This window comes from Artibeus jamaicensis, unplaced genomic scaffold, assembly GCF_021234435.1.
Source record: "Artibeus jamaicensis isolate MK-2021 breed Jamaican fruit bat unplaced genomic scaffold, CSHL_Jam_final contig_354, whole genome shotgun sequence".
Taxonomy (NCBI): Eukaryota; Metazoa; Chordata; class Mammalia; order Chiroptera; family Phyllostomidae; genus Artibeus; species Artibeus jamaicensis.
The window spans coordinates 27,431,746-27,444,211 of record NW_026521803.1 but is presented as its reverse complement, the minus strand read 5'-3'; the positions used below and the strand labels follow the sequence as shown (position 1 = coordinate 27,444,211).

Here is a 12,466-nt window from a genome sequence, read left to right as displayed (position 1 = left end):
CAAAGTGGCTAGCAAAAGTTATCATATGAGCTTTTGAAATAGATGTATCTTCACATACTCATCAAGAGTCAAACTCAAAGAACTTAGTACTATCCAAATACTAGTACACACAGCCACCAAAAATGGCACAATATTAATCCTCTATTCCTGAACGTGTAAGGCCAGCAAGCAACCAAACAAGGATTTTCAACTTTAAAACTTAATTTTATAATATGTTTACAAAAGAGATCCTCAAAATTCTGATATAGTTATTGTGTACATTTTGACTTTATTATAAATGAGAAAGAATGCTTAAAAACTAATCTAGAGAACAAATTAACTAAAATCATTACTTTTACTCTCAAATCATCAAAGAAGGGCAAGGGGGGATTACAGTGGGGTAGCATCAAACATACACTTATGTTTCAAGAAAAAACCTTCAACTAGCTGCGTTTGGCAAATGCACAACCAAAGTAATTATATACATCAAACCTGCCATTCCTCTCAACAGGAATTGCTCCAGAGGGCATTAGGATGAAAGGCCCGACTCTGCTGTTTCCTCAGTAGCCCTAGTTCCCAAAGACCTCTCTCATCATGCTGAATATGAGTCTAGTGTTTAAGCATGTTTTATTTCATAAACAATACCCAGTAATATGGATCAATTGCTTTGTACATCCAGAAAACCTAGTGCACTCTATTCCAAGAATGAGTGAAGGGGTTTAAGAGAAAACACCCTACACACATTTTCCACGCTATATGCTAACTTTAGAACCTAACACCCCTAGCCCACTGTGTGTGCCACAATTCCACTTAAACGTGAAGAAACAGGACAAACCTTTAACCCCAAGAGCTGTGACCTATACAGTGCAAACTTCATTAATTAACAGTTTTTAAGAGGGTACTAAGAATGTGCAAAGCAAGTAAACACCTCACCCTGTATACGTGATGTTAAAAAAAGCAATTAACATGATGTCCCATAGGTCACACACACACAAATATTAAGCTAAGATAGTATGCTAGTCAAGTGAAATAAGATGTCTCCATCACTTCTCTCCAAGTTAATTGATAGTTAAACATATGATAGGTAGCAAGTAGAAAATAGCTGGAAAATCCTTTTATTAATCTAACATGCCAAACCTACTTTTTGCTTAGTATAAACACAAATTTTCTATATATTTGTTTTTTGCTTTTCATGGCCCTCTTCTTGGCTGCTCATAAAATAGACATTTGGATGAAGTTTCCTTAACACATTCATGAAAACCAAAACATTCATAGCCACTAGAAACATTTATTAATTTTGAACAATACCACCCTGACCCATATGGCTCAGCTGGGCATCATCCCACACAGCGAAAGGTCACTGGTTCTATCCCCAGTCAGGACACATGCAAGAGGCAACTGACAGATGTTTTTTTTCTCTTTCTCTTTCTCCCTCCCTTCATCTCTCTCTAAAAATAAATAAATTTAAAAGTAAATAAAACAATCCCATTTGTAGCCTATTTCATAAGTATATCTGCATCATTGCTAATTTTTAAATTAAATAAAAATAAGCAGAAATGTTATTCCTAACGCCATTACAAAAGGACTGTTACGTCACTGAAAGCCAACAGAGGGAGTAAAGGTTAAACCAACAAACCGCCAGTGTCATAAATAAAGCATGCTGGCAACACAAACAGGAAATAAAATATCTGCAGACATGAAATACCCCTGGGTATGAAGAATACACTAAGATCTTCTAACTAAATCGAAATGAGAGTTGACTCTTCTGTAGAAAATGAGGTTATATATTCTGAAATAAAGCTTTTTCTTAGAGTTGAAATATCTGAGAAATATACTCATATGAAATTAATGTCAGTCATAAAACACAAGAGTGAAAAGCCTCAAATGAACTTTTAAAAGCAGAAGGCAGTAGACCTTTTTAAACTACATTAATACAATATTGGGTTGAAAAGCAAATTTATTAAAATGACCATAAAATTTTTGCTTCTTCTGTAAATAAATTGTATAGGTAACACAAGTAAATCTAGTGTATTTTTTCTTTTAACATGATAATATCAATCTTCCCATGACATACCAATAAAATTACCTTTCGTTTTCAGTTTTTTAAATTTTAAGTTTATATAAAGAGTTATAATGACTTTTGCTGCCAAAAAAAAAAAAACCCCAGTATTTCAGTCAAAACCACTTAAATATGTCCAAATCAATCATAAATACTGGCAGCAAATACTAATAGAACACAAATAATCAGATTATTATGGTATGTCTTTACAATGTGGGCACAAAGAATGAAAAGATTCTTTATATACTAATATGGAGCAATTTTAAACATATAATGTTAAATGAACAAAAAGGTACATTATAGCATTTATGCAAAGAACAAAATAATATGTAAGTCTGCCTGTAGATGCACAGATTCTCTGGGAGGATACTTAAGAACATGGTAACACCAGCTGCTTTGGCAACAAAAGAGAGTAAATGAGGAACCAGGAATTAAACACTTCTTACTGTCTATAGTTCTGTACCTCTGGACTTTTGTATCACGTACAAGTACTCTCTACACAAAAATCCACTCTAACATAACAGTCTAATGAAAAGTCTTCTAAAGAAAAAGGAGTTATGTTTCTGCTCATGACACCAACTACTATTTAGGTCAAATTTGATCAGTGAATTCTATTAGAATTCCCCCAGATAGAGGAATTTTGTTACAATTCATAAAACACAAGGAGGAAGGGGTCACAGGAAGTAGAAATACAAGCTGTGACATAATCCCTGAAATGGAATAAAAATAAAGTACCCTAAACAGGGGGGAAATATATATACAGATCAGTCTTCCCAAAAAGCCAGATTATTTACTGCAATATATTGTTTTTGGTTGGGGTGTGTGTTTTTCTCTGGTACAGATAGTCAAAAGCTGTAGATGGCAGTACAAAAAAAAAGATAAAATTATCAAATGGGAGTTGCATCTTAAAAAGGTGATTAAAAGGCCCTCAACCCTCCAAGTTTATAGTTCACAGAAAATCTACAATGAAACAGGATTAGAACAGCATTTTCCCCATGCCGTTCTTCCCTCAGATCTAAAAGCAATCCTTTTCTATATGGGTAAGATATGATAGGACAGGACAGGACACTCATCCCCCCTCTAATCTCCCTAGAACCTTACATTAGTGATTATTCTTTGGTACTGATCCACATCTCACATTCAGTTGGACATCCATCCATTCATTCATAGTTTATTCATTTTTTTTAAATCCTCCTTCTGCCTACCATCTCAACCTCCCATCTCCCACTCAACATACCACTCTTCTTTCAAAGCCAACCTTATTAAGAGAGTTGTCTAAACACCCTGCCTCTATTTCCTTACCTCTCCTCCCTTTCCAACCCTTTCCCATGTGATTACCTGCTTCTATAAAACCAGTAGAACACTTCTTACCAGGGTCACTAAAAACCTCTATATCTCTAAAGCCAACAGACCCAATTTGGCCTTCATCTTGCTTAATGTCTAAGCAGCATTCTATGCCTAACTACTACCTTTCTTCCTTAAACTACTGTCGTTGGCTCCCAGGTCTCCGATTCTTGCTGCTCCTTCTCTGCCTTCTTTGTAGGCTTAATTTCCTCTACCAAATCTCAGCAATTAGTCTTAGGGCTAGGTCCCTTACTCACCCACCCAAGTGACCTCTTCTACACCTACACTTTCCAATACCATCCTTATATTAACAATTTTTTGTTGCCCCATCTCCAGAACTGCTCTGAGCTCTAAACCAGTCCACCCAAATAGCCACCTAACATCTCCATTCAGATTTCACAAGGGCACCAAATCTCTTCATGTCCAAAACCAAATCAGTCATCTGACCCCTTCTCTAGCTTCTCTACCTCAGTAAATAGCACCACTACTATCTCAACTGCTCTTGGCAAAAAACTATGGGTTACCTTTAATAATGCCTGCTCCTGTAATCACTGCATCCCACCATTCACTAATTCCTAGCAATCCTACCTCCTCAAATTTCTAGCCTGTCCACTATTTTTCATAACCCTCCACCATTTATTCTTCAACGGAATGGTTGACAATCATTTCCTGTATCTCTGTATTCAATCCTGCTCCTACCAACCAACCTGTTCTCCATATAGCAGACAGAACAATATTGTCACAAGGCAAATATGAACAGCACTCATGTTTTTATGAAAAAGCATTTTTTTTAATTACACACATATATAAAGTATTTTTTAATGTCCTATAAAGGCTGAGATGAGAGGGATGACCAACAAGAAAGTAGATAAAGGCAACTTGAGTTTTATCTGATTTTTTCTCTCTGCTTTAAAAAGGATTATATGCAATAATTTAAAAAATGAGCTGTTGATTCTGGGCAATTAAAACACACCATTTGTTTTATCAGTCCTGTACTCTTTAAGAAATTAAGATGAGGACAGGCATAAGAGTTAAATCACGGAAAGAAAGCAGTCTACTGCTCCCCTCTGACCAGATTGGGGGGAGGAGTATAAGGCTGAATAAGGATCATGTGAAAATCTGGAGGGAGTTTGTTTCATGTCAGACCTTCTTCATCAGCAAAGCTTAACACAGGTGAAAAAGAAGGCAGGTCTGGGAGTTGTGAAAAATGGAAAAGGATTATAACATTGGTTACAGAAAATCTGACAGAGAATGAAACAGTCAAAAACAACAATTCAGCCCTGGCTGGGTGGCTCAGTTGGTTGGAATATCACCCCATGCACCAAAAGGCTGCAGGTTCAAGCCCCCGTTAGGGCACATAGGGGAGGTAATCAACTGATATTTCTCTCCCTCTCTGTCCCTCTCCCTTCTCTCCCCCTACCAAAATCAATAAACACATCCTTGGGAGAGGATTTGGGGGGAAAAAAAAAAAGAACAATTCACAATAACCAATTTCCAAACTTCAGAAGGACCATTAACACAAACTTAAGGGAGCAAGAGGGAGAGATATGATTGCTCTCCCCAGTTCAAAATCTCTGCCCACATCTCTAGTTCCATCTAGGGCCACTCACACCCTAGCTCTCTCCAGCTACAGGGAATGTCACATAAACAGTTTTTCACACTCATTTTATGCCTGCCTTCTTGCTGCCACTCTTCACACATATCAGAATAAACTATTAATTCCTTAGGGTAGTCTTGGGTACTTTACAGACGAATAAAATCCCTGTAATTAACATTGTATACACCCATTTTTCCGAATAACACTTTGCATAACTGTAGTTAAGTGACTGTGTTATTGTTAAATGTCCATCCCCTATACCTAAGGACATAATAAAGATTTAAAGGAAAAGAAGAGAAATCAGTCCCCAACCCCAACTGATTTAACACAATGATCTTAAGAAAAATTCTTATCAAGACAAAAAGTGTCATTCTAATTTAACACGGCTCAATGACAGACAGACACAAAGGGAATCTGTGAGTTTTCTTCTGACAGCAAGTTTATCCAGGAAGTAGACAGCAAGATCATCAGTTAAGAGTGGCACTGAGGCTAATTTGAGTAGCAGGTGTGAAACAGCAGTGAGAAAGTGAAGGAACTAGAAGTACAGTATATGCTTTCCACACAATTATGGGCCCATTTTAAGGATGTAGTCATGAACTTAGAGTGAGACCAATACCCATGGGTATGCTTCTCTTCTTTCAAGTTCAGCTGTGTCATCCAAAGGCAAAGAAGGTAGAAATTGGATTTAACCAGAATTGTAGTTTTGCCAAACTAGTAGAACAAAGCAAGAAAGAAGCAAGGAAATGATTTTAATGATCACATTAGGAAGGTATAAGGCAGTGAACAATGTGGCAAGAACAAATGGATCAAACAACCCAGTGGACTCAGGGTACTACAGACAGTGAGCTGGAAAGATAGAAGGTAGTAACCCAAGAGCACTGTGAATGAAACTGAGATGAGGGAAAGGTTGCAGTTATTGGTAACTGACAAGATCTAAAATAGCAAGTTACTCAAAGTGTTACTCTGACTTCGAAGAAAGAAGTGTAGAAATTAGAGTAAATGACTAGAAATTTACAAAAATTTGGTATTGTCATGACAACCAAACAGCATTTCAATTCCTAATAATTGACTTTGACCATATTTTACTAAAAAAAAAATCTACCAATGATGGATTAGAAATAAATATATGCTGGTTTTCACAAGATAGAAAAGCACTGGTTAAAGTGTGACTATGGAAGTACATTACATTGGCTGAGGTCAGGTGGAGAATAAATCATTATGGGAAAGTTCACAGAAAGAATGGGCAGTGTCAAAAGAATCACCGTCTGTATAATACGTGTATATTAAAGTCACCAAAAATTAAAGTAAGAGTAATATGGACAAAATGGCACTAAGCAAAGAACAAAAACAGTCATAATGCAAAGGGGTAAAGACTGTCAGTCAGTGGTAAAAAGACGACAACCATATGTGGATGAATGGAAGAAAAAAATTATCTGAAAAGTGGCAATGAGGAACAAGGAAATAATGTATCTCTCTTTCTTCTGGCCAGAGGAGAAAGGGAGTGACTATCAACTAAGAATTCTAGATTCAACAAAACTACTCTTTCAAAATGAAGGGGGAAAAAACAAAAACGAACAAATTTGATTGGTAGCAGACCTGATTTATAAGAAATTCTTTAAGCTGAAAGGAAATGACACCATACTAGGACTCAAATTCATAAAACAAATGGAGACAACAAAAAGTGGTAAATGTGTACATTAACATAAAAGACCCTACAATAATTTTTCCTTCTCTTACCTTTTTAAAAAAAATGTAAGACTGTACAAAGAATTTAACACTCTATTACTAAGTTTTTAATACACATAAATGTTACATATATTAAAATAATAGCATAAAAGGCAGGAGATTGAGCTCCCTCATACTGGAAGAATGTTTCCATATTTTATTAGAATTTAAAAAATATTAATTAGAAGACTGTGATAACTATAAAAATACAGATACAATTCCTAAAGCAACCACTAAAAAAAACTCAGAAAGTATCATTTAACCACTCCTACCCCAGAGGCAGTAAAAAAGATACAGAGTAATAACAACAACAAAAAAGAGACATTAGAAAATAAATAACAAAATGGCAATTATAAATCCAACCATATTATTACATTAAATGTGAGTGACCTAAATATTCCAATCAAAAGGCAGACTGTCAAGCTAGATAAACAAGATTCAATTGTAGGCACTCTACAACAGACATACCTTGAAACTCAAAGATATGCTAGGTTGACAGAAAACAGAAAAGATCTACTATGCAAAGAGCAACAATAAGACAGCCGAAATGTCTGTATCAACAATATTACTAGATACAGAGGAACGCTTCGTAATGATACAAGGGTTAATATATCAAGAAAATATAAAATTATACATATATCATATACAAAAATATATGTACTTAACAGGCTTAGAATACATAAAACAAAACAGAATGGAAAGGAAAGAGATAATTCAACACTAACAGATTCAATTCCTCATTTTAAACAGATAAAACTAGACAGAAAAATCAGTAAGAACACAGAGGTTTTGAAAATTAAAAACCAACTCAACTCCTACAAATTATATATAGAACACTTCATTCCTTAGATGGTTACTGGCATGTTATACAACTGGATACAGGGTAAGCTGTGGGGTACAGTCCTGGCTGATGACTCAGCTGGAGCATAGTCCCATACACAAAAAGAATGAGGGTTCAATTCCCAGTCAGGGCACAGACTTGGGTTGCAGGTTCAATCCCCAGATGGGGCACATAAGGGATACAACTGATCAATGTTTCTCACGTCAATGTTTCTCTCTCCCTTCCTCTCTCTCTAAAATCAATAAACATAGCCTCAGGTAAGGATTTAAAAAATTTGCTAATATGTGGACTACAGGAAAAGGAAAAAAGTAATCAACTTCAGTTTCAACTAGATAATGCTAGTAGAAACAGGTCTCAAAGAAAACAAATACAGAAATACAAATTTGGACATTATCAATATGAATAGAGATGGTAGCTGGATATAACAGTAAACCACGCAGGGAGAAAGAATAAACTGAGCAGAAAATAGACTTTAAAGTTAAAAAAAAAAAAGGGCAAACCACTTAGTTTATTCTATAAACTGGTAGGTAAGAAATTATCTTGGAGGAAAAAGATATAAACATATCTAACAAAGCAACACACAGAAGAAAGTCTTCCTTCTTGCAATATATTCTCAGATGTTTAACAACTTCCTATAGACTGACTTAGAACAGAACTGTGAGAAAGGACCAAGATTCATGAGGTTTTATCTAAGGCAACCATACAGAAACACTCCTAAGGGTTTTGACATAGCAATGTATAAAATCATTAAGCATTTATTATAAAGGCTTGCCTTTTACCCCTTTCAATTTTACCCCTTATGAGAAACAACCATCCTTTACCACCACTCTATTGACACAAAGATGAATAAATTGATACTGTATTGTCTTTCCTGGTGTGACAAATGCAAACTGAAGTCATTTGCTGTTACAAGTTTACTATAGCTACAGGACTTTCCGTTGAAACCACAAGCACAGCCCATTAAATTAAACTGCTTCTAGGCAAGATTTTTGCTCTACAGTCATGTAAAATGGGGCATTCTAATTGCTAGCACTCCTTCATCTGTTTACTTCATATCACCACCTGTAAGAAACACAAGCAGCTAATGTCTCAAACATGACGGGTACCAGTTAACTTACAATGATTCTCCATGTATACAAGCCATAGTATTAGGTAACTCATAAATTCCATCTTTGTTCCCTGCTCAAAACAATATTCTGAACTAATATTTAGACAAAAATCAACTTTGAAGAGGGTTGATGTTTTACTGACAAAACAAGAATGCTTTTTCACACTACAGTAGAGACTATAACATTTCCCCATCACAGAAATTTAAGAAAAAAAGCCTTTCAAGTGATCCTGTCTATTCCCTTGCAATGCAGGATGGTCCAAATAGGACACCTTCCTCTGTTTTATCTAATCTAGCTTCAAATACCAAGTGATAGGGTGTATACCAACCTCCCTTGAGAACACTTTGTTTCTAATAGAATTTGTGGTATAGCTTTTTCCAAGATTTAGTCTGCGGTATCCTTCATTTTATTTAAAACCGGTAATAAAAATTCTGCCTATATCTGTGACCACTATATGTAGCCATATAAAAATAGTCCACAAGAAATGCACTAAAGATCAACCTTTCAAGTAAGTCTGCTTATTTTCAGTAAATTCTTTACCCAGTTCCCTTCCCCCCCAAAATCTATACCCACACATTTTCCAAAGTACCAGTAAGTAAGTGTTAGACCACTACAAAACAAACTTGTATGCTGAGTTCTCTGCTCTTTAAATCAAAATTGATTCTGTCCTCTTAAGAGTTTTTTCCTTTTTTAAGAAACATTTTGATTGAAATATTAGCACAGAGAAGTATAGACACCATAAGTGTGCAACTTGATGGATTTTTAAAAAATTAGTATGTCCATATAATGAGCAAATGGATATTGACTGTTTCCAAAATTCCAAAGCCTTCATACCACCTCTGGTCATTACATGCCTCTCAAAAGTAATCATTATTCTGACCTTTATCATCACAAGTCAATTCTTCCTATTCTTAACCTTCAAGATAATATATTTTGTATTCATGGATTGACTCATTAAAAAGACTCATTGAGATGGCAATTCTTCCCAACTTAATGCATAGATTCAACGTATTCCCAATCAAAATTCCAGCAGGGTATTTTGTGGATATTGACATCATGGGACCTAAGGTTTATCTGGAAAGGCCAAAAACAGTCAACACGATACTTGAGGTTGGACTGACACTAGGCAACTTCAAGACTTACTGTAAAGCTACAGTAATTAAGACAGTATAATAGGAGCCAAAGAACTCAATATAGAGAGCCCAGAAATAGACCCATATAGTCAACTGACCTCTGACAAAAAAAGCAAATGCAATTCAATAGAGGAAAAAAATCTTCTCAATAAATGGTGCTGGCACAACTAGACATCCACCTGAAAAAAAAATTAATCTAGACACAGACAGTACATCTTTCACAAAAATAATTCAAACTGGATCACAGAAGTAAATGTAAAGTGAAAAACTACAAAACTTTTAGTTGAAAACAAAAAATTTAGCTGAACTTAGGTTTGGCAATGAGTTTTTATATACAACATCAAAAGCACAATCCATGGAAAAAAAAACTGATACATAGACTTTATTAAGTTAAAAACTTCTGCTCTGCAAGACACTATCAAGAGAATAAAATGTTTAGCCCTGGCTGGTATGGCTCAGTGGATTGAGTGCCAGCCTGTGAACCAGAGGGTTATTGGTTCAATTCCCAGTCAGGGCACAGGCCTGGGTTGCGGGCCAAGTGCCCAGTTGGAGGCATGCAAGAGGCAACCACACAGTGCTGTTTCTCTCCCTCTTTCTCCCTCCCTACCCCTCTCTCTATAAATAAATAAATTTTTTTAAAAGAGAGAGAATAAAATGTTTAAAAAGTATGCCCAAGTATTAACTTTAAAAAACAAAAAACCACATCTTTCTTACTCTATTTTCACTCCAGTCGCCAAACTTCAAGAACTGTCAGCATTTCTAATTCCATATCCTCCACTGCTCAACCCAATACAGTCTAGTTTCTGTTCCCACTATTCTATCTAAAGTTTTGATAAGGCTACCGTTACCTCGCAACACCAAATCCAAGACACTTTGTTAGTCCTGACTCCTCACCTCTCAGCGTACTGCTAACCATTTCCCCTTCTGGAAAATACCCTTCCATGGACTTCTATACCACTGCACTACTTAGAATTTGCCTCCTTCCTCTCCAACTCTACCTACTTATATCTATTTTGTTGACTCACTCTTCTCATCTCTTTAAATTCAGTTCTTCATGGCCTAACTCTTAGGGCCTCTTTCCTCTTGTTTTATATCTAGTTGAGATCATCCACATCCCTGCTCCAAATTCATACCTTTAGCCCAAAAGGCTCTTTCAAAGCTCAATTGTCTACTTGACAGTCTATTTAGATTATCTCAAAGACACTGCAAATTTAAGATACTTAAAAAAGAAAATATGCCCATGCCCTACCAAGCAATTACTGTGTAACTAATTTGGTATCATTACCAAACCCAAAAGCATACCCCCAAATTCCACTCCATGACCAAACCCCATCAATTTGGCCACCCAAATATCCTTCAAGTCTTTACATTCCTATACTGCCTAGTCCAAGCTACCATGACCTACTACTGCCTGGAATATTACAACATTAGTGGTCTCCCCATATCCACTCCTGATCTCTACAATTGCAACCAGAACCTTTTTTATTTAAAAATAAAAACCTGGCCCTCATTGGTGTGGCTCAGTGGACTAACCACCAAGCTGCTAACCAAAAGGTCACCCACCAGTTCTATTCCCATCAGGGGATATGCCTGGGTTGCAGGCCAGAACCCCAGATGGGGGCAAGTAAGAGGCAACTGATTGATGTTTCTCTCACAATTGATGCTTTTTCCCCTCTTTCTCTCTCCCTTCCCCTCTCTCTAAAGATAAATTCATAAAATCTTTTAAAAAATATGATCTTGTACCACTGGCTCATTAAAATAAAACTATTTTAAAAGACAGACTAGGACAAAAAATATTTAATCCAGCTAACAGGTATTACACACCTATTGTGTCACGCAACATGTTACATTTGGGATTACAAAAATGCATAAATCAAGTCTTGGCCCAGTAGCTCAGTTGGTTAGGGTGTTGTCCCAATATGCCAAGGTTGCAGGTTCAATCCTCGGTCAGGGCACATACAAGAATCAACCATTAAATGCATAAATAAGTAGAACAACAAATCAATGTTTATCTCCCTCTCTCTCTAAATCAATACGTTTTTTAAATGAGTAAGTAATGGTACTCACACTCAATTACAATCAAAAAACAAGTATCTGTTGAAAATCTACTGATTAAGTGTTTCAGGGTAATAAAAGTCAGTAAGCAGCTCACACAAATGATCTGGATGAGTACAAGCAGGACAGAATTAGGTTAAGTACCATAGGAGAGGTATAAAGAACTCTAGACTCAAGACTAGAAAGTGCGTGTAGGAAGAGAACAGTAATTTAACTGAGCTTATAAAGGTAAGAATGATTTCAATAAACAAACAAAAAAAAAGAGTAAAAGGGGCTACTACAGAATCTCAAAGCTATACTCAGTAAGAGAGAGACATGAGAAAAATTAAAACAAACAAGTTCACAGGTACTAAACTCAAAACCCAAGAAGGGATTTCAAAGTTTCATTTGAGATCACTTAAAGATTATTACATTTAGATGAGAGTTCTACTTTGACAAAGACAATAAGTCTGCAGAAACAAAACTGATGTCACTCTCAGCATTAATATGATATGGTGTATCTTCATGGTGACAGCCATGAAATATGGTGATCCAACGACTTTTAAAAGTGAAAATAAAAAGTTCATAAAAACACCAGTCCTAAGGCTCAAAAAGAAGGGAACCTGAAATGCTGCTCTGTGTCCC

The 12,466-nt window shown here is 36.0% G+C and overlaps 1 protein-coding gene across 3 annotated transcripts in view; it reads right to left on the bottom strand.

Moving 5' to 3' along the window:
• Nucleotides 1–12,466, bottom strand: part of ARK2N (arkadia (RNF111) N-terminal like PKA signaling regulator 2N) — a 69,283-nt gene that overhangs the window by 43,411 nt on the left and 13,406 nt on the right. The gene's annotated exons all lie outside the window — the stretch shown is intronic.